Source organism: Anthonomus grandis, chromosome 5 (assembly GCF_022605725.1).
Source record: "Anthonomus grandis grandis chromosome 5, icAntGran1.3, whole genome shotgun sequence".
NCBI lineage: Eukaryota > Metazoa > Arthropoda > Insecta > Coleoptera > Curculionidae > Anthonomus > Anthonomus grandis.
The window spans coordinates 23427475-23449904 of NC_065550.1; the positions used below are offsets into that span (position 1 = coordinate 23427475).

At 27.3% G+C, this 22430-nt stretch overlaps 2 protein-coding genes across 5 annotated transcripts in view; one reads left to right on the forward strand and one right to left on the reverse strand.

The window, feature by feature from the left end:
- Positions 1-22430, forward strand: part of LOC126735861 (NADH dehydrogenase [ubiquinone] 1 beta subcomplex subunit 2, mitochondrial-like) — a 490931-nt gene that overhangs the window by 298869 nt on the left and 169632 nt on the right. The window lies entirely within an intron of this gene.
- The window catches only part of LOC126735856 (homeobox protein abdominal-B), a 246806-nt gene that overhangs the window by 177357 nt on the left and 47019 nt on the right, over positions 1-22430 (reverse strand). The window contains exon 1 of one of the 3 annotated variants that reach the window (XM_050439939.1): positions 3987-4182. The exons of the other annotated variants lie outside the window; for them this stretch is intronic. The gene's annotated coding sequence lies outside the window, so the exon portion shown is untranslated. Of the gene's footprint in view, positions 1-3986; positions 4183-22430 lie in introns of those variants that run through there. 3 annotated transcript variants of the gene reach the window in all.

A 22430-nucleotide genomic window follows, 5' to 3' on the forward strand; every position in this document is an offset into this window, starting at 1 on the left:
AGTGAATACGCTGTCATTAGAGAAAAAATAACCTTCTTTAAACAAGTGGTACATCAAAAAGGAAAAGAGCTTTGAGAAACCGCGGATAAGTTAGAATTAACACAAATCAAAAAATGCTTTAATCTGCCTACAAATTGTGCCTGCCCTTTTAAATCAAACCTTTGCTGAAAACCATAAACTCCTATACTATTGATAACACTTATCCTACAGTAAGGAAAAAGACTATTGTTAAGCCATTAGCAAAAATTGTTAATTCTTTAGAAATTAAAGATCTCGGACCCACACCCGATGTTTCTAATATTATTGAAAAGCGTAATATATCTGTCGAGGTAAGTGGGTTTGTAGAGATCAACAGTATCTTAGCAGGATGCCAATTAAGATTTTATCCAGGATTCAAAATGTATTAAAATCATTAATCATGTTCAATCTAATAAAGAACGTAAATGTTGCACTTGTATGGCGTTGCTTGATTTTTGAAAGGCACATGACAATGTAAATCATAATCTGTTATTAGCAAAGCAGTATAAATATTTTGGCTTGTCAGTTAATACTCTATAAAATTTTGATATTTTGACAATAGATGGTATACGGTAAGAAACGTTTTTCAAAACATAAAAATAAATCTAGTCTTTGAACAAATTGTGTAGGCTTAATATTATTGAGCAATTTAAAACAGTTAATAATAAGACTGTCTTTACCATTAAAACCATTAAAACTGTGATCACTGTCCTTCAATCGCGATCGGAACGCTGTTTTCACCGCTAGGTTTTTTCCTTTATGTTTTTTTTTTTAATTTTAGATTGTTCATATATACATATATAAAAAGCGTTTTTTACATGTTTGCATACTCTATAAAATATACTGTAATTCAAAACAACTTAATTAAAATTTTGTTAGGATTTAACATTGTATTTTTCTTTTCGTTTCTTTTATTTTTTCGTATTTATTTCCAGTTTTATGTATTGCCGTAGGAATATAGTGTAGCGATTTCTTGCAATCAATAAACAGTCCTTTTTATTGCATAAAATAATATTAGAATTTTATCTAATGCATTTTAAATATGTATTTAATACTTAAATATTTAAAAAATTATAATAAAACCCTAAAAATGCGGGATGATATTTTAAGTCATATTTGATTTTAGTTTATTATACAGAGAGATAAATGAAAAAAATTGTATATTGCTTGAACATATTTTAAATAAGAAAAAAGAAAGAAGACTTAAGAAATTAGATACTACTTATAATTGAGATATCCTATAATATAGTAATTATGTCACTGTATGATCAGTGTTTCTCAAAAGAAGTTTGTACAAATTAAGATTTTTTTGTTATTTTTATTAGTTTCTTAATTATACTGCATGTACTTTAATCAACTTTTTTAAGTGTCATTAAAATAATAATAAATAATAATGTAAATTTTTTTAATTTCAAATTTAAACTTTAGTTTATTTTAGATTGGTAACTGTACTATATCAAAAATGTTACATAAATATGAATATAAATGAAAATAACATAATTTTTTTAAAAATCTTAAAGGTAGGCAATTTTTTAGAATAGAAACATAACAATATATGTGATCAAAATAAATGTTTATATTATTTATAAAATATATTCAAATTTAATTTAAGCTCGTCTAATTAATAGTAATATATACAGTGACCGCCTAGAGTTCCGCATAAATTCAATAAAAATTAGAGACATGATTTTTTGAGAAAACGCTCGGACCCGTCGGTTTTTATTTTAAATTGCGCATTATTTCACATAAATTTTTGTATACAGGGTGGAACAAAAAAAAGATATGACGTCATCGGTCATTTTTTTAAATGTAATGCTATATTTTTTATTGCATTTATGAAATATAGGCGATATTCCAAGCAAGTTTCGTATAACACACCTTATCTCAAAACTCAATGTTTCCGAAATATTTACATTTAAATAAATAAATACTATAATAAGAAAACTAAGTACGTCTATTTACAAATTAAGGTAAAATGGAGGATGAAATGTTATAAACTGTGGATAAAATGTTATAAAATGTTATAAAAACTCTTATTAATCTATCAAGTGTTCAAACTGATCCCAATTTACTTCTTGGCAGAAAGCAAGACGGTTTACAAACTCATGTAAAACACTATCAATTATTTCGGGTGATCGCGGTTTTCAAATCTTCTATGTTGTTTGGCTTCTCAATATAAACTTTACTTTTCAGGTACCCCCATAGAAAATAGTCGCAGGGATTTAGGTCTGGTGACCTGGCCGGCCACTCTATTGGCCCTCTATTGGCCCTGTAATTACGGACATCTCGAAAGAAATGTGAGTGTTTTCTTGGCTCTATTACTTTATTTTCCACGATACCAGCCCAAACATTAATAGATTTACGGTACTGTGTATGAGCCTCAGTTGCCCAGTGTGGATTTGACACTGATCAGTACCGACAATTTTGCCAATTTACGACGCCGTTTAAACAAAAAGTTGCTTCATCCGAAAACAAATCTCGTAACACAAACTGATGGTTATTATTGTAAATGTTCATCATTTGCTCGCAAAATTGGTTTCTTCGATCAGGATTGTCCTTATTTAATTCGTGTATTAGTCTAATTTTATAAGGGTGGTATTCATTTGCTTTTAAGATGAGTCTTACTGACGTTCCGGCTCTATTATTATTAACTGAAATTTGTGAAGTTGCATTGTTTGGATTTTCGATCGACAGAGAGTAGAACGTTTAATTTTGTTTCTTCAGAAATTTTGGGATGACCTGATATTGGCAAATCCCTAACATGACCTAAAGTTGTGCTATATTCTACTAACTGTTGACTGAGAAATAGGATGGTTTGGGTATTTGGCATTAAACAGTTCACTTACTTCTTTTTGCGTGCGCACTCGATCCCCGTACACTAGTATCATCAAAATTTCAATTCGTAGGTTTCCGTTAAATTAGCCATAATTTATTCTGATAAAAACTATTAATTTTCGAACTGACTGTGACATTCGAAAATGGAGATTCTTTACAAGTGCAACCATGGAAATAGAAACAATTGGCAGTGTTTGTAAATTATTTTTATCCTCGATTTTACCTTAATTTGTAAATAGACGTACTTATTCGTTTTCTTGTTATTTAAATGTAAATATTTCGGAAACAGTTGAGTTTTGAGATAAGGTGTGTTATACGAAACTTGCTTGGAATTTCGCCTATATTTCATAAATGCAATAAAAAATATAGCATTCCATTTAAAAAAATGACCGATGACGTCATATCTTTTTTGAAATAATGAAATAATGCGCAACTTAAAATAAAAATCGACGGTTCCGAGCATTTTCTCAAAAAATCATGTCTCTAATTTTATCGAATTTATGCGGAACTTTAGGCGGTCACTGTATAATTAGTCTAATATATAATAATGGGCTGGGCCAAAGATCCTCTAGGGAGGTATTTGTAGGCATACATATATTACTGGCTTATTCCATATAAAACAATTACTCATATAAACTAAAAGATATCTATTATTTAATATTTTTTTATTATACCGCATAACTATGACCCGTTTTTAAAAAATTTGAAAACATATTAATTTTTTTTAAATAGGAACTGTTGAAAAATAGTGAAATAAAAAATAAAGCTCTTAAAATAGGAAAATTGTTTTCAAGAAAAACTCCCAAAACATCTTTGAACTTTTGAACAAATATTTTATTAATTTAAAATAGTGAGTAACTCTTCCTTATGAAAAGCTAAAAAAATTAGTTTTCCAAAAAAACTCTATGAAGGTTTTATCCAAGAAGGTATTAGAAATTTTTGAAATTTGAATTTAAAAATGCAAATAAAAATTTCAGCAGTGAAACATTTTTTGTAAGAAATTTTGAGTTTTCATGTGAAAAAGCGTCAGTTTTGGGTAGTGTAAACTTTTTCAAAAACTAAATTTCTTAACGTTTTTTATCATTATAACCAGCATTTTCATTAGCGCTTCAAAATCTCAAAACAAAACTTACTCTTTCTTAACTACTAAAGCCCGCGCATGTCCAACCCAGGTACATAAGAACTTTATACTACGTTGACACGTTCGAACTTCGACACTTAAACTTTTAGAAATAAAAGGCACCGAAAATACAATAAAGCACGTAAGTTACACGTAAAAAAATAAAAACCTTATCAACCACACTATCGAATAATACACGTTGAACTGACGCATTATGAAACAGCACAAGTTTTATGATAAATATAGCGGCAGTTTCTGTTCAGCCAACAACGTTCACCGGTCGCCAAGATTTTTAACATGGGGGGAAAGGCTTATAATGAGTTATAGTAAACGTCAGTAAGCCCGTTCCTGTTGGTAGCCATTTTGGTCTGCTGTCTTAATTAGTCGGGTCATGGAGAACAGAAAAAAAAAAACAACGAGGAGGTTTCGAAGTCTCGAACTTAATTAGGTATGAATTATGAATTTTGGGTTTATTCAGAACCTAGAAGGTATTAGTAGAAAATAAAAAAAATTAACGATAAAGTTATAGTTAATATGGAAAAATTGTGTACAAGATTTCTGCTTAAAAAGTTTATCAATCAATTTGCAAAAAATTTTGTAAGATATAGGTCAAAAATTAAACGTTCTTAGAGAACTATGTATTTAAAATGTGTAGAGGTTTTGACCTGTATGATGTCATTTTTTGGAGACAAAAAATTACTAAAATAATATTAAAACATGCGAAAAAACACAATAAAGAATTCATATAAGAATATTAAACATAAATAAAGGAATACCGCTGGTGCCACATACTCATACCACATATTGACCACAGCACCGGTAACAAATTCTGGTGAGGCTAAATTTTTTTAAGGTCTTATTTCTGCAAATAAGACCCATGTATGTCAAAATGTAAAATGCGAAGGATAATTATAAACTATTTATCGACCGAATGACGCCTCCAATAGTGAAGCTGTTCTGAAAATCTGATGCGGAATATAGTCGCTACTTGTTGAGTAGACTGCAGGATTTTTCCATATTAATTTAGGCATTACCTTTCTTTCCTCCATTACAAACCTACAAGTGCATAATTTGAAGGGCATACAAACACCAGCATTTAATTAATGCAAGTTTTAGAAGGACTTCCTAGCGTCTTGGACTACGCGTAAAATATATTATCGCTTCTATAATAACTATTGTATTGGTTCAGATAAGGTTGAAGCAGATCTCTGTACCTTTAGGTAATGAGTTTTATCAAAAAGACTCCTATGGCTTCAGAAGATTAGGCATAATCAAAGTAGCTACTTTTCTAGTGGTCTTCCATCAAAAAGCAATAATTTTTAGACAATATGACGCAATTGTAGCATCAAGCACCCTCTGAAAAATCAGACGATAGTACAACAAATAAATAATTTCTTTTGAAGATCTTAATTTTTTACAAATTTTTGGTATAACTGAACATTGGTTAAACAGAAATTGCTTAAACAGATACAGGTCAGAAATAAAACGTTCTTGAAAAAACATGTATTTAAATTCTGTCAAGGTTTTGACCTTTATGATGCCATCTCCAGAACTATATAACTTAGTTGTTAAGAATTTAAAAAAAACCAAAATACATAAAAAACACACAAATTAATTAAAAAAACAAAAAGACTTATTTTTTTTTCTTTTTAAAATAAAAATTTCTTTTAGTTGTCCAAACTTCTTGATGAAATGAACATTTAAAGATTTTTAATGATTTCACTCACATTTTCTTTATCCCGTTAGACCTATCTTTGGTCTTGTTTTTCTCTTTCTTAAATAAGAATTTTTACTAGGTGTCCAAGCTCAATAATTTGGCAGTGAAAACTATGTACGGATCCCATATTAAATAAACCACGATTTAAATAAAAAATGTATCTATGAGATTTGTTTATACGGAGGTTGGAGCTTTTTCTCCAATTCTAAGCTTTGGTTTAAAAAACTAATTTAATTGCTTCTAAATTCTTTCTTAGACTCATAAATTCTAGAGAAAAAAAAATTATACTTTTAGGTTTAATTCAAATAAACTCCTTATAAATGAAGACATTTAATAGATTTATTAGTTTACTTACTAACTTAGAAAAGTGAACTGAATTATTTGGGTTCTTAAAATACATATTGACTATAGTCTAAGTTAAAATGCCCTCATCGATAGCTAGTCTCAGTAGAGTTTCTTTTTCCTCTGAAGTATTTTACAGTGTGTATTAGAAAATGTAATAAGAATATCTATATGCCATATTTCAATCTGTGCTGACTTATCGGATTCTTGTGTCTTTTTTTTGTAATTAGGCCTAATTTGAATTTCAGAGAGAATTATCAACTAACAAGTTTTTAAGCATTTTTACATACTCACTTTAGAGAGAGTATTCTCTATCTATTTGCAATTTTTACGGACTCGAACGATTATGTTAAAAAGATATTCAGATGATCAGTCAATTTGGTAAAAATGATCCTCAATCAGCTTAGAGAAGAAATAATTCTAATTACTGTGCTGATTTGTATGGATCATATTTAATCAGTTCTACTGAATGTAAAATTGACCTTAATTGATTTTAAAGTTTTTTAAGATGTGGCACTTGGCACCACTTACTTGATTCCAAATTAAGTAAATGCTCAAGAAAACTATAGGAATAATAATTTATTTGTACTTTGTAACAACTGTTTGGACACCAGAGAGAATGTCCACCACAATCTGCTAAATTACAATAAATTATAATACCATTGCAATACAACAATAAAAAACAATTAGTTTTGAGTTTGTACAACTACGTGCCATTGTCAAAGTTGTTATTATTAAGAAGTCATTAATATTTATTTTATCTTCATGGCTTCATTTAGAATGTTTATCATCTTTAAGAAAGTTAAATTTTTAATAATTGCGAGACATAATCTCGAATTTCACCACAAAAGTTTTTCTTAGGTAAAGTTTAATCTATAAATGTAATTTTTTTTTGTTTTCTTTAATTCAAAAAAAAACTAAATATTCATTTCAATTATTTAGGGTTCTACTCGTTATATATTTTTTTCTTTTTTCTCTTTTTTCCTCTAAATATTTATCCTCTGTTTATTGTTATCTTTCACAGCTTGGAAATAGTAATCATTAGACTGGGACAAAAAAATCAGCTATTTTGGTTTTTGAAAAATATATCAAAAATTGTTTAAGGTGATAAAAAGAATCGTGAAAATATTACCACTAATTTTATTATTAAAAGCTTTAACATCTTAAATTTCAATTTTTATTTGTGCTTTTATTTTTGCGTCAAACTGTCAAAATATCAAGAAAAAAAATATATGTATATATATTTATATAACACTAAATTTCATAAAAATACCTTCTTTTTCGCCAGATGAGCCGTTTTTGAATCATCAAGCTTTAAATATTGATATATTCCTTGGAATTTTGTAAATAACGAACATTATATAGAAAAGAATAATATAAATTTTTAAAGGGAATTTAATGTTTTATATAAATAGTCTATTTAAGTTTTTTCATTAAATTACTCTTTCAAAAGTTAAATATGTACTATTACTAACATTGATTATAACTTTTAAAAGTAATTTTATGTAAGAAAAGGCCTTATTTGTAGAGTGCTAAATTCCCTTTATGAATTTTTTTTCTAAATTTTTATTTGTTCATAAATTACAAAATTCTAAAATTAAAAAGGTAAATCTAAGAAATGAATTAATATTTAAAGCTAGATTATTTGGAAATAGTTGATGAAGAATAAAAATTGTCAAAGAAAGGTTTTTTTGTAAGAAATTTAATTTTATATAAATAGGTGTGCAGATAAACTTTTGTACCTCGATAGTTTGGCAGCTTTGACACAAAAATAAAAGCACAAATAAAAAATCGAAATTTACGATGATAGATCAAATATTCACCACTGGCAAAAATTTGAAATCCTTCACTAATTATTATTTTTATCTAGTAATGAAATCGTATGAGTGAAATATCACTCACCTTTTCTGTTATATTTCTGACTTTTCCATTTATTTCAAAGAATATGAATTACTATGGCCATCAATTATAATCAGTTAATAATTAGAATGCTTTAAACTTACACAAGCCCCATCTAAATATAGTTCACTTCTCGGGAGCATAACTCTGGGGACATCTGCTAATAGTAAATTTAGACATTCCTGAAATGATTTTCGTTGGCTCTATACTGAAGAAATTATACGATATTATGTTATTATGTCCAATTTCTATAATAATATTTACAGGTTCATCCTCTCTTCAAGAGTTATTCTTTGCATGCAATGTTTCTTAAATAAATTAGATCCTACTAAAATCGAAATATAAATACCGATTTTAATAAACGTTTTTAGAAGCAAAGCGGCATCCCAAAATTTCCTTTAAATTTTTTTTAGAAAATGCAAAATACCAAGTGAGAATTGTGGGGCGTTTCAGGGCCGCCAACCTTAATGGTTGGCATATATCCATATAGTCATAAAACTAAAGACGAAGTAAAGCTCGAGATCGTTTCGAACCGTATAATATAACGAGGCAAGCCGGCTGGATGCTGGAACTTTCTTCAGACATTGTCAGGGCATTAGAGAGAAAAGCTGCATGACGCTTCTCTGGAAAAGCTTTTGAGAAGCTTTTACCAACTCAGGGGCGCCGACGTACTATAATAAAAATACTTTTGATAGGAAAATATTTAATTTGGTTTATATTTTTTTTGATTCGCTGCATCTAGTCAGACAATATCCAGAAAAAATTTTATTTTTTACTGTATATAATCTTTTGCAATATCAGGATGGGTTGGAATAACATAGAAATGCTTTTAGAGTTGAAGAAGAGTTCTTAGGTACTCACTTGTTTAAGACTTAGATGCCAAAAAGAGCGAATCAAATTAAGTAGATTTTTATTTAACTTGAAAAACACTAAGTAGTTATTTAATAATAACGTACCCCTGATTCAAATCTTTACTCTCTGGTTTGCCTATTTGTCCAAGCTATTGAATGAGTAAATCTTTTCTCTAAAGGAAAATTGTCTAGTTCTAGGTAAACAACCTTGTTTAATCTGTAATAATATCCCAAGGATTTTCTTTAATAACTTATTAAGTTTTTATTTTTAAATTTAAAGAGTTTCTTTTACGAATTTTAAATGTCATACTCCGCCATTGGAATCGAACTGTAAGGCAAAATCTGCAGGAATGGGAGCCGAGCAGGCGGGCAGATCGTAAAAGTCGAAGCAGCCGCGCCAGCAGGAGAAAAAGAAGCAAAAACTCGCCCGCGCAGTAGAAATAACACGAATGCAGCAACCTCAGCGAAAAATTATGTTCTGCCTTGGTATTTCTATACTTTACTTAGGTTTAAAAATAACAATGGAGTTGACTAGTAAACGACAACAATAAATTTCTTACTATTATTTTTTAATGAAGTGGTATTGTAATATTTACAACTGCGGGGACTTAAAAATTAGTACGTAAAATCTACAGATATATTACAAAAGTTTACGTTGCAGCCATTTCAGTAAAGGAGGTAAAATAGTATTTTAATTCCACAAAGATACACTAACTAAAGATTTTCTAATAACATAGCATTTCTGAAACGTATTACGCAACTTAACTGGAGCTGTAAGATGTGCTATTTATTCTCAGCTATATTGGTAGGGTCCTATCGACGGAATTCAAAAATTAGAGGCTAGAAAGCAATTAACTTAGAGTGTAACATTTATTGTGTTCAGTACGCACATCTTGTAATATAAGAAAATAATTGCCGATAGATGCTAATGCCAGTTTTCACGCCATTAGGTAAATTATTCAACCATTATAATAATATATCTTTGTAATATGAAGCTCTATTGGACCCTTAATACCCATAAGCACCGTATGAACTTAATGTCGATTAGGTGCTTAATCTCGCTTAGTTTGAAAATTTGCAATGCATCGCGCAAAAATTGTGTCTCAATCTTTCGATTTAATGATATATCAAAGAGCAGGGTTTAATTGGATTATTAGATGAATTTCTTACGTGACTTTTTTTTGAGTTTAAGGTTAAGTTATATTTTATTGTTTTGTGAATAAAGAACTAATTATTTAGGTATTTGTCTATAAAATTATAATAATATAGTTTTCTTGTTTCGTTATCTGCTTTTAGTGAGATTGAGGCTATAATCTATGGTTATTTATTATCGACTCTAATCATCATCAAATCATCGATATTTTGGTGTTTGAAATTTGAAATGGATTTCCACATAGAAATTATAAATAGTAAATATTTTACTAATGAAATTAGGTTATAGATCCTATTTATTGTTCCTAAGTCAATTTTTTTTTCTGTATTTTTGTTCAAAATAAACTTTGCAATAATAATTTTTTTACGTTATCGAGAACTATATATGTGAGTACTGGTTCTCCAGCAGTTAAATATATTTTAAAATTTGTTATTAATGCCATTTTAAACATTTACAATAATTATTCTATAATTATAAAGGATTCTGTGATCACAAAAAATCCTCATTTACTTTATATACATATATCAATAAATGTTTCGTTTTTGTAAAAAAGTTAAAAAAAAGTGTTCTTTTACTTATATATTTTTCATTACTTGAGATATTTTTATGAAATTTAGTACACGCCTTTGTGGTAAAAAAGTACTTTTATCTAAATGATTTTTCAGTAGATTAAATGATCAGTGGTCCGATACGTGATTTTTGACTTGAAAATGATACACCATTTATTTTTTCTAAAAACAAAAATTTTTATTTTTCAAATCCTCGTTCACTTTAAAGCAAATTTGATTCCTTGCCTTTTTTTCGTACGACGCAAGATTTTCAAGTAAAAAAATCTTCTGCAATTTCTATGTCAGTTTACATGAAAATAAAAATATTACTGAAGATAAGATGCATCGTATTAATGATACTGAGACAGAAACTCATAATTTACTATCACAAATGATTGGTTCATTGAGAAATTCTATAAATTGGAAGAGTGCACCAAAGGAAAAACAGTCGAATATCTGAATGATCATTACTATAATTTTACTGAAGCTAGCTGAATTATAAAGGCTTCAATAAAAAAATAAGAAAATTAAACATTAAGTACTCAAGGACATCTTACACAAGACTCATTATGGATCAGAGGTCAAAACTCTTTTAGGGAAAAGGCAATTAAGAAGTGTCCTTGTCTTATGGAGGTTAGCATCTTCATGAGAAGCGTAAAACTCGTTTTTATCCAAAGCTGGCATTACTTCTGCTACTGTAGCTAAGGGCTATTGCAAAGAGATCTTGAGGTAGCATTTCTCATGATAATAGATTCACAGGATTATCAGAAGAGTTGACATGATACCACTGCTAGTCTAATTTAATGTAGAGCTATTTGCAACTCTGTTTTAAGGCTATTCCTACTAATATAACTAAATATTGATATAATCTTATTTGTAGGTAAAATTGCAAGAAGCTGCATGGTCTTCCAGATAATTAAATTTTTTTCTTTCTTCCAGGCAGTTGAAACTTTAAACTTAGCAATTGAGGCCAATTTTTATTTTATTTCAGGCATCTGAACATTTTTGTAAGGTATTGGCAGTAGAGCATTTTACCTCCAGTCAAACGAAATAATTATATTTTTTTCTTGCAGTATCTTAGGCAACTCAACTGACTTTTGACGTAATTATTTACTGTTTTCCAAGTAGTTAAGGCCATTTCCTATTTTTGTGCTATTTGAGGCATTTGCGGCTATTTTTTATAATTTTATTACCTACCATTTTCAGTTCTAAAGCAAACTGTAAAGCGTAAATAGATAATGAAGTACTGACATGATCCAGAAGTTTATAAAAAGATTCTGATGAATTTCTGTAGACTTACTCGGGGTTATCAGAAGTCAAAAGACTTGGATATAGCAATAAGCCATCTTGGTTTTACGTCTTGGACTAGGTCTAATGAGTTCAATGTTATTTGATCCTTCTCTGAATTAAATTAAGAATTTTTCTACAAAATAGTCAAACTTCTCGAAGAAAATTCTAACTAGAGCTAAGATCTAAAAAACTCAAAATTCATTCTCGAAAAATGACTGGTTAATGAATGAATTCTGTTCATTGGAGGTAGTGACAGGAATCATAAGTTCACATAAGGATCCTGATAGATTTTTAGAGCCTCTTTCATAATTACCAGAAGCCAAAGAACTTGGAAAAGCTGATTAAGATGAAGAATGTTGTAGAAAAACATTTTTTTTTCAATTGAAATACAAAAATTATCATACATATAGTACTTACAGGATGGTGTTCGAAGCCTTTGTGATGTTAGATAAGATCTTTGTTTTAGCAGGACCAAATTTTAATCAAGCATCCCATATTTAGATGTGTAACTTACCTTTATTTGACCAATTAATAAATTTAACGATCACTGGATTTATTGCTAATAAATCTAGTTTCAAATTTTACTCCTTCTACAATCCCACTCCAACTTTACTATATTACGCAATATGTATATTAATAGTTTTTGCAAAATTTACATATCGACGGCAAATCAATACAAGAGATAAAAATAAGCTTCTGCTTTTTATTACATAGAAATTCAATGTTTAATATAAGCTTTAACATCTAATATGATATCTTAATAACTTATAATATTTGCATACAAATCTAAAACCATCAACTATAAAAAAAGACTTATGAATCGTAAAATTTTAATTGATTTTATAAGTAACCTGCTAATGTTTAATTGCCTTATTTAACGTAGTATTGGCCGCAAACAAGCTTAATACATAAAAACATGAAATATTAGCAGGTAGTATAAATTTCTTGAAAATGCTTATTCAGGAATGCTAATAAAATACCACAAAAAATATCTAATTATTCAATTAATAATTATAAAATGTGGATATGTATTAATCGTATACTATTAGTTTATGCTTTTTATTGCTTGTCTTGAAAATGACTTGTCATTTTAAAATATACAGGGTTCGACAAATCAAAAAGCGACTTTAATTTACCCAGAAATTGTCATGAACATATCAGAAAATGAACAAGAAGTTTTGATTTTTCTGTTCAGTAGCACTGTGTTACTTTTTAGAGTTTAAGTACAAAACAGTGTTAAAAATCTGATAAAATATGTGTAAAAAGCAATTGGCCAAGATCAAAGTCAGGTTTATTCGAACAACCCTGCTACCATTCAATGCTTTAACTTTATTGATTTTATTACAATTTTTTATGAATTAATTCGAATAAATCAATAGGGTCAATACATATTTTACCTAGCTTTCTTGCTTAAGATAAAACCATTTTCCTTTCAAAATTGGTTGGGATTAGTATCCCAACACGTTTGTTCTGGTAATTAAGGTAGTTAAGAATTCAATTAAAAAAACAAAATTCAATCAACAAAAAAATCCAATTAAAAAGTTTAGTTTATGATGTTTTAAAAAACGATATAAAAAATATAAACACAACACGATAAAATATTTAATTATTAAATAAATATTGACATGAGTTAATCGTACACTGTTAAGTTATGCTTTTATTCCGTGTCCATATTTATTTAGAAATTAAAAAAAATAAAGTAAAGAAGGCTTTAATATTTGTTAATATAGGCTTTGTTGAGAATTAACTGTCTTTTTGTTTTAGAAAAAATTATTTTTGTTAATAAAAAATTATACATGTGTCATTTAAATAAGCAAAAAGTTTAGATTTTTCATATTTCATAGCACAATTTTAAATTTTATTTAAAAGCTTTAAAGTAGAATACTAATAGGAGATATCTCAATAATGAACTTGTAATTACTAATTATTATTTGAATAAAGACCTAAAACCATAAAATCTTAATTATTTTTACATATATCTTCATAATACATAATTGACTTATATTCCGGATTGTTAATAAAACATGAGAGAAATGTTTAATTGTTCAATAAATAAATGGATGTTGATAGGTGTTAATCATATACTATTATGTTATGCATTTTATTACCTATCTTAAAGGTGATGTGTTTTTCTAAAACATGCAAAATATTAAACTGGGATATAAGCAAAAAGTGAAATAAAACTAGTCCTTTTCTTAAAAAAGAATGAATATTCTAAGCTTGCTAATTTTTTAAATTTTCTCAATGTTAAATAAATAAATGGCGCAAACGAAAAAGAGAAACATAAGAATTACTCCGAATATTTCGACTGAAAGTTTGTATTTTTTTTTTTCATCCTAAACTTAAGTGTAATACTTTTTTCTTTAAAAAAATTACAGTTTTTATTAAGTAATTTTAGATACCCTCAAAAGGCATCCACAAGGATACCCTCAAAAGGCATCCACAAGTATCCATATATCACTTAAAATCGCCATAATTCTACAGAAAAAAAACTTTTTACGTTATTCTTGGGCAAAACTTTTAAAAAACTAATCAACGTTAACAAATACTTTAAACTATAATAAATTTTAAGTTGACAGTGTTAAAATGGCAAGAAATATCTTCTTGTTTAAAGTTATGTTAGATAATATTAGCGATTATGGTATTACGTATAATTTCAATCTTCAACCAGTCATTAATTATTAGAATATTTCCTTTTCTAGCAAGTTATTTTATCTTCCGAATAACTTACGATTTGTGTATTGATTCTGCATGTTTTCAGGCGATATGTATATATTTAACATTTTTTTATTTTTTTTTAATAAAATAGCATAGTACTACTACTACTGATTAAGGTGTACACTCCTCTTGGAGTTTTTATTAATTATAAGTCAATCGTTAACAACCTTTTACTTTCGGCCATTTCCTTTCATACCGCGAATACATTATATTTTTTCATACAGACTCTGCTCTTTTCTTCATTTTAATACTTTGAAATATAATTTTCTTCTTATATTGATAATTTAAATATATGAATAAAGGCTACCGCTGACAAACAACGAGATCCTTAACTATTGCTTTTATTGATGTACACCTAAGATCCTTAAGTTTATAGCAAAACCAATGATCAAGTTCAGTTTATGATGTTGACATCACGTGGGCAGCTATTTAAGAAAACGCGATGTGCACTTTAAGCCTTATGACGTAATAAAGGGGGATCGTTTATTGTCGCCCATTAATTTGGCATCATGGGGAGCAACTATTATTGTTGCTTTGAGTTGAAAAAATGACTATGATTTATGAATAATTATTTATCTGAGGTAATATTCAATTCATTGTGTTATTTAAGAATTATATTTTTTTTAAATTGAATTCACTACTAAATGAATAAATATGGGTGAAGTTAGAATATAGAGAAATAAGTATATCATTATGATTTGACTATTTAAAGTGCGCTTAAAAAGAAGAAGGCATGATTATTTAGGATTTAAGGATTTTGTGAAAATAATTAAAATAAATAATCTTTAAGATTTACCTTAAGTGAGCAATTAAAGATTATCGAATAGAATTTATTTCTTTTATGATTAATGATAGTGGATTGATGAAAGGAAAAACTTGAATACTATAAGTATATACTTATACTATATTTATAGTATAAGTTGTAAAAAGCAGCTAATATATTATATTGTTAGAAGGGTATAGGCTGTTACATTATATATTTTTACATTTTATATTTCATACGAAATCTTAAAGGCTTAGTAAACGATTTTGTATATAATACTTTTTTTTTGAGCATCTTGATGTAGTACTAGCAAAACATATAATATATATTTAGTTGAATTCAAATTGAAATTTTATATTTTATTATTATTTAAAAAATATATTTTTCATTTTATTAAATAGAAAAATCGTATAGGGTCAGTAGAGCAAAGCTTCTCAGATAATAAAAATAAAGTATAAAATACTAATTAAAGAAATAAATCGTCCAATAAATCTCATATATTTCAGGGATATCTAAAAAAAAAAATTTTTAATTATTTTTTTTCAACCATCCATAAAGTAAATTGTATATTTTCATAGGCACTTTTTTCTACTGTACTTGGTACTTAGTAATTTATACTACGATGTACTACGATGTTTCGTCGTTTGGTCGCCATAATCAGATTTATTTTTTTTTATAATCAAGTATAGCTCTTTTAAATAAACTCCTAACCTGAAAAGTACCTGAAGCATATTGTTTTAATTGCAAGTCTACTATCTCATTAAATATTTAATTAAAAGGACTAAAATAACTTCAAATTAAAAATAAATTCAAAATAACTCCTGTAAAAAAACTGATGATGACCAAGAGACAAGGTTGTAATAATTATCTAAAAAAAATACCATATAGCATAAAAAAAAATTAACTCTAATATCTAATTTATTTTTAGTAAGTTTTAAGTACAGCCAGGAACAAATATAAAAAATAATTGTAATTTTTTTGCAGATTTTTAGCTAATTCAATTTTTTATAATATTTATATTATTTTATAATTTCATAATTTAAATCTCGTGAGAAAAATATAGTAAAGCAATTTTACCATTGTATAAAACAGATTTATAAATTTGTTGAAAAAAACTGTGGTAAATATTAATTGAACTCTTATAAAAGAAAAGAGAGAAAAACAAATTGTTAAATAAGTACAAATTTAATATTTCTTATTGATTGTTAAGTATAAAATTAAATTTTTAAGTAAGCAATACTATATTGTCTAACAAAAAAATAATTTAATAAGCTTGAAAATATCATATTATTTTTTGTCGTAAGATTAAATCCAAAAGCAATAAATTATTATAATACTTCATGTTTAAACCTTAAGTGAAAATTCTTAAATAAAATGAGATGCCTAATATAACCCATATATATGTCTGTTTCTTTTATTTCTATATATATTTAGTTTTTTTTTTGTTATTTTTTAAATATCTTTAATTTTGAAGTAATATTTTAAGCCGTAGCTTTTTAACAACTGAATATTACAAACAAATTTTACACGTAATACAAAAAATTATTAATTTTTCCAGCTAGGAAAATTTCTTTAAAGGAATAATTTTTCTTAAGTCTTAATTTAGTATATTTATATGTTTCTAAAATAAACATTATTTATGATTTTTTATTTTGCAAAATCTTTATCTAAAGTTAAATAATTTCCTAAGACTTGGAGATACTTTTAACCCTTACAGTTATATATTAAATTAAATTAATAATTATTTGTTACTTAAAATGTAGAAATTAGTGTTAGCTTTTTAATTTCTTTGCAACATTATAAACTAATTGGAAATCATCAACTAATAAGCCTGTAATACAATAATAATTTTTAAGCATAATTTAAATGGATATGATACGTCTAAAATACTATTTTTGTTTGACACTAAATGTTTATAGGTATTTTTTCTTGTTTTTAAGATATTTAACTTTTATTATTTTTGTATTTTAACTTTTGGTGCATAATTTTAATATTTTTTATTATAAGGTGAGTCTACATGACCTTTAGTGCAAAATATGTAACTACCTCCTGTAAATAATTAACCATCCTTGAAATTACCAAATTAAATGCCTTTTAAAAAAATATATTATGCATCTATTAAGAAATAGAAGTGTGGATAATGCTCCTAAATTACTTTTCAATTTATGTACAGTAAATAAGTTATGGCTATTAAACTGTAAATAGTTCTTAATTCTGACATACATATTACATCCATTTACGAAAGTTCAACATTTAGTTTATCTATTTAAAAAAAAAAAACTTATTGCCCGTGAAAGTACAATCCAATAAAAATAAGTCTATACGAGGTTGTTTAAGAGGTGTTTAGCCGGGATACAGAACCGTTGCATTTTAATGCCCTCGTAAAAGTTTAATTGTGCCAGAAAAAAAATTAATATTTGTACCGGTTTGAATGGAAATTTTACGGCCTAGTTGGGCTAATTTTCTGCCAAATAAATACTATAAATTGAAGAGACCTAAACATATTTATTAAGGACAATAAAAGTTTCTTTCCCATCGAGGGTTATGACTTGACATGTTTATCAACAGGATTTCATTGCCCTTTAAGGTTCATATTTTTAGGGCGTCCTCATTCTATCCCTTCGTTTCGATAGGAGATAATAAATTGCGAGGGTACGTCATATTTATTATAAAAAGTATAAGAAAACATGGCTGGCGAACAGGATTAAGATCATGGGTATGAACCAATTATTAATCAGATGATATAAAAAACTAGTAGAATTATATTATAACGGACAACTTAGAGTTCCCTGGGAAAGTTATAACAAAAAAATAGTAAGAATTTAGCTTCTTTAATATTTTATTTTAATTTAAGTATTAAAATAGTATAAATGAACTAACAGTAATTTACTTATTTATTAAAATAATAACTAACAATATTTATGAACATGTAATAAGGTAATATATTGGAGGAACAGAACAGTAAGGCAAGGTCAGATTTACATAGGAGCATGAGGAGTAAAGATCTTAAGTAGGTGCTTTTTAATTTCTGTAAGGGTATCAAAATCAAAATCTGTGGTAACAATATTATGTATAGTGCACACAATATACATAAGATAAATCACAGTTTATTCGTTCGAACTTCACACAAAAAGAATAATACATTTTAACGTGATGATTGACGAGCTACTTGAAATCTAATTTTTTCTATACCTTAATACAAACACTTGTGAGAAATATTTTATTCTGATTAAAACGGATTGTATATTAAACAGTTGAAGTAAGTCTTCCTCTAGATCACCTTGAGGAGGATAAGCATCACGATCCCTCTTAATCCTCTCAATATGTTGATTATGTTCAGGTGACCAGACTATCGAGGCATACTCCAGTCTAGATCTTATAAAGAAAAAGAAAAAAGACTTAAGATTGGCTACTTTATTGGATTCACGGCTTAGAGATAAAGCCAAATGTCTGAGTTGAGTCAAATAATATTGATCAGTAATTTATTAGGTTAATTTGAAAGGGCATTTTAAAATCATTAGCATAAAGAAGTTAGGTCTGAAAGAAATACCCTCAATAAAATTATCAAATAAGAGTGGACCAAGTACTGATCGTTGAGGTACCCTTGATGTAGGTAGGTATTCACTTTTGAATCAAATGCTACTGATGGAAACAAACTGTAATCGTTTTGATAGTATATTCAATTAAAATCATTTAGATCTGTATAGATAACATTAGGTTATAAAGAGTTATCCTGATTTCCAGCTGCAAAAAAATATATATATTTTACAAATAAACGTAACTACTCTAACACCATTAAACAATTTTAATAATTCACAAATGACCCAATGGTAACAGCCCTAAATGTACGTCATTTATATCCAATGAGAAACTCATTTAGATGAAAACCTTGCGACTGTAGGGAAAAATTCCTCCTTTCTTGGCACTTTACGCCAATTTTATTTGTTCGAAATGGAACATGGAAAAACCTTTTAGATGCTGCGACACGAGGTCGCTCCCCAGAGATGGCGCAGAGGGCACGCCAGAGCAAAGGGGGGAAAGGAAACTCTGACTTTTACGACGTCACGCAACGGGTTGATTGCTGCCTCCGCAAAAGTCCCATTTTACCCCCTTGAAACTGCCACGATCTTTATCTCATCTCAGAAAAGTCTTTTGCCATATATTGGAAGTCTTATCTTAAATGGTTTCGAATCTTTTTTGGTTTATGTTGTTTTTTTTTTTATATAATGTGATCGATAGACTTTATTTTATAGGTTTTTGATGGATAGTATGTGTTTTGTCTAATTTTATTTTAAGAAATTGTTGTTGAAAAATACAATATTATAATTATTTTTCAAAAAAGCAAAATGTTTCTTACAGGTTTATTTAAAGAAGCAATTATTTTGGGTCTAATAGAATAGGTAGTATTTCCACGTTATTAGACAAAACCAGGTTAAAATGTCAATGAAATGAAAAAAAATAGGCGAAGATACTCTGAAAAACAAAAGTAAAAACTTTAAGTCACGATCTCATAAAAAAAAATATTATGGATATATTGCTTTAAAAGCACTTAATTTTTTTATAAGTTTAACAAAATAAAGTTACTTATTTATAAATATAAAACTAAAAGGATTCAGTAGATACTTTTTCTATAAAATATATAAAAATTAGGTGACAAATGTATTTTTAATTATATTTAGGTATTTATTTTAAATTTAAAAAACTATATTTAAATTTAATTTAGTACTAGATTTAAACAAATAAATGTCTCTGATTATTCATATATTTTTCTATTGACTGACGAAATATTTTCTATGCTACAAATGGGAGCAGTTTCTGTGATTAGTTAGTTTAATAATCTTTATATATATTTTTTTTACTTTGAGTAGCCTATTTATTTATTATTATTTCATGTATTCTTAGAAAACAAAATATGCTGTCTTATATATTCTTATATATACATGCCTAATTTCTATAAGATTTTCAATAGTACTTAACGTGATATTTGTTAATGCTTTTAAAAAATATGTATAACTTAAAAGAATCTCTTACCCGTTTAAATATTTTTTGTAATTTTAAGTTCTCGTTTGGTAAAAGCGCGTTATCTTACAATTTTTTATAATTCTTATTTTACAAACTAGCACCTAGCTCAAATATTTCAGAAAATAGGCTTTATATTAATTTTAAATAGAAAAAACGTATTTTAACTTCATAGCTTAAAGCTTAATGCTGTTTTTAAATCCTAAATGATTTCAAACTTTTTTCTTAGTCATTTTAACAAAATCAAAATATTTAAATATATTTTGTTTTTAAGCAATTAAGTAGTTTCAGTAAATTCATCTCTTTCTTTTAAATACAATTTATTTTATTAGTTTTTAACTTCTGCCAACTAATTTAGAGAAATTAAAAAGATCCAAACATACTAGTGACTGTGGTACCCATTTAAGTTATGCATGAGCTCTTCATTTTTGGATTTTAGGAATTTTTTATTTTAAAAAAAATATTTACTGTTTTACCGGTTTCTTTAAGACTTTTATATTTTTTTATAAAAAAGTCAGATGTAAAAAGTGAAGAACCTGTAATAAATTCTTGATTTAATTAAAGTTGTATACTTCTTTCCTTAAATAATTTTTGAATTTTTTGAAGTAATTTAATATGTTTTTTAAATAAAAACGACTTAGGTTATAAAGGTGCAAAAATTTTAAATCTATTTTTATCTTTAATTTCTATCCCTTAATCAGTGGTGATCTATACTAGATATATAATGAAATATATAATGAAACATAACATATATAGTATTGGAAGATAACTTCTCTAGGTATATCTATCCAAAATTCTAATAGTTTAAAATACTATTTCAGCTTTTCAACAAGTTACTACTAACAGAAACCTGGAAGTCGAGTCTAACTATAAATTCAATCTGTCAGTAACAATATTTACAATATTTTATCAACGGTATATCAAGACCGGGAAATTATTTTTTAGCCACAAATTTAAAACGTTTAAATATAATATGTGTCTAGGTATTGATTTACTAAATTCTATTTAATTTAAAATAAATACAATTTGAATAAGTTTTTTCCTTATTCTTTTTAATACTGTTTATAACTCTGTCTTTATTTATTTTTATTTTTTTTATTTGTTTAGAGACATTTTAAAATTATGCAGATACAAGTAACTGTAGCACCCATCTCTACTATCAAAACCTATTAATAAAAATTATTAATAAATTTTTATTTTCAATAGCAACATTTACAAAATTGTCTTAAACGGTTACTAGAATTCTAGGCTTCTAAATGTCATCGTATAAAATAAAATTCCACTTTTTCAAGAAGTTGCTAGTTACAGGAATCTGGGTGTAGGATTTAACTATAGATAATTATATTTAAGAAACTGTATCAACTGCAAATATCATACTAACACTATACTGTATAATAACTAGCTTATGAAGAGTATCACCAATATTGGCAAAAAACTTCTTTGAATTTTCCTAGATAAAGATAGAATTTAGTGTTCTGAAATCCTCGGTCTCATTTTTTTAAGTATATGTAAAAAGACAACAAAAAAAACTGAAATTTTTATCAAACTTGCTTTGGTTATTTTCATTTGCAAACTCAAAAAGTGTCTGAGTTAATTTGTTTGCATATCTGTTATTATTTTTGAAAATAGTGTCAATATTGACCAAAAACTAAATTCCATGATTTTTTTTTTATGTTCTAGTAATGATCTCTCTTAATCTAATCAGAAAATCTACTTGCAAATCCTTCAAAACAAAATTAAATTTCCTAGCCTGGAAATCCTAAACCCTATCTCTTAAGACCATTCCTCGCGGAGGCGATAAAAGTAATACGACAGGACGAAGTTTTCTAGTGCCTGTAGACATAAATCTAAAGTTCCAAACATCCTCATAAACATAACTTACTTAATTTACTGCAAGACATAAAACTCCCGGACTATGGGAAGGCATCTATCTATCTAGACGGGGCCGGGGCTTTCTTGTTTGTCGCTGAGACGCTGAATTTAATTTTCGGGACGGATTTCTGTTTAGTCTCCAGCAAAATTAAATTTCCCTTTTTGGAAAATGGAGCGTAAAGCGAATGGGATTTCGCTATATGCTTTATATAAAACTGGATTAGGCAATTTTTTCTTTTAATTAAATCTTAAAGGTATTTAATATATATGAAACCCTTTTAAGTT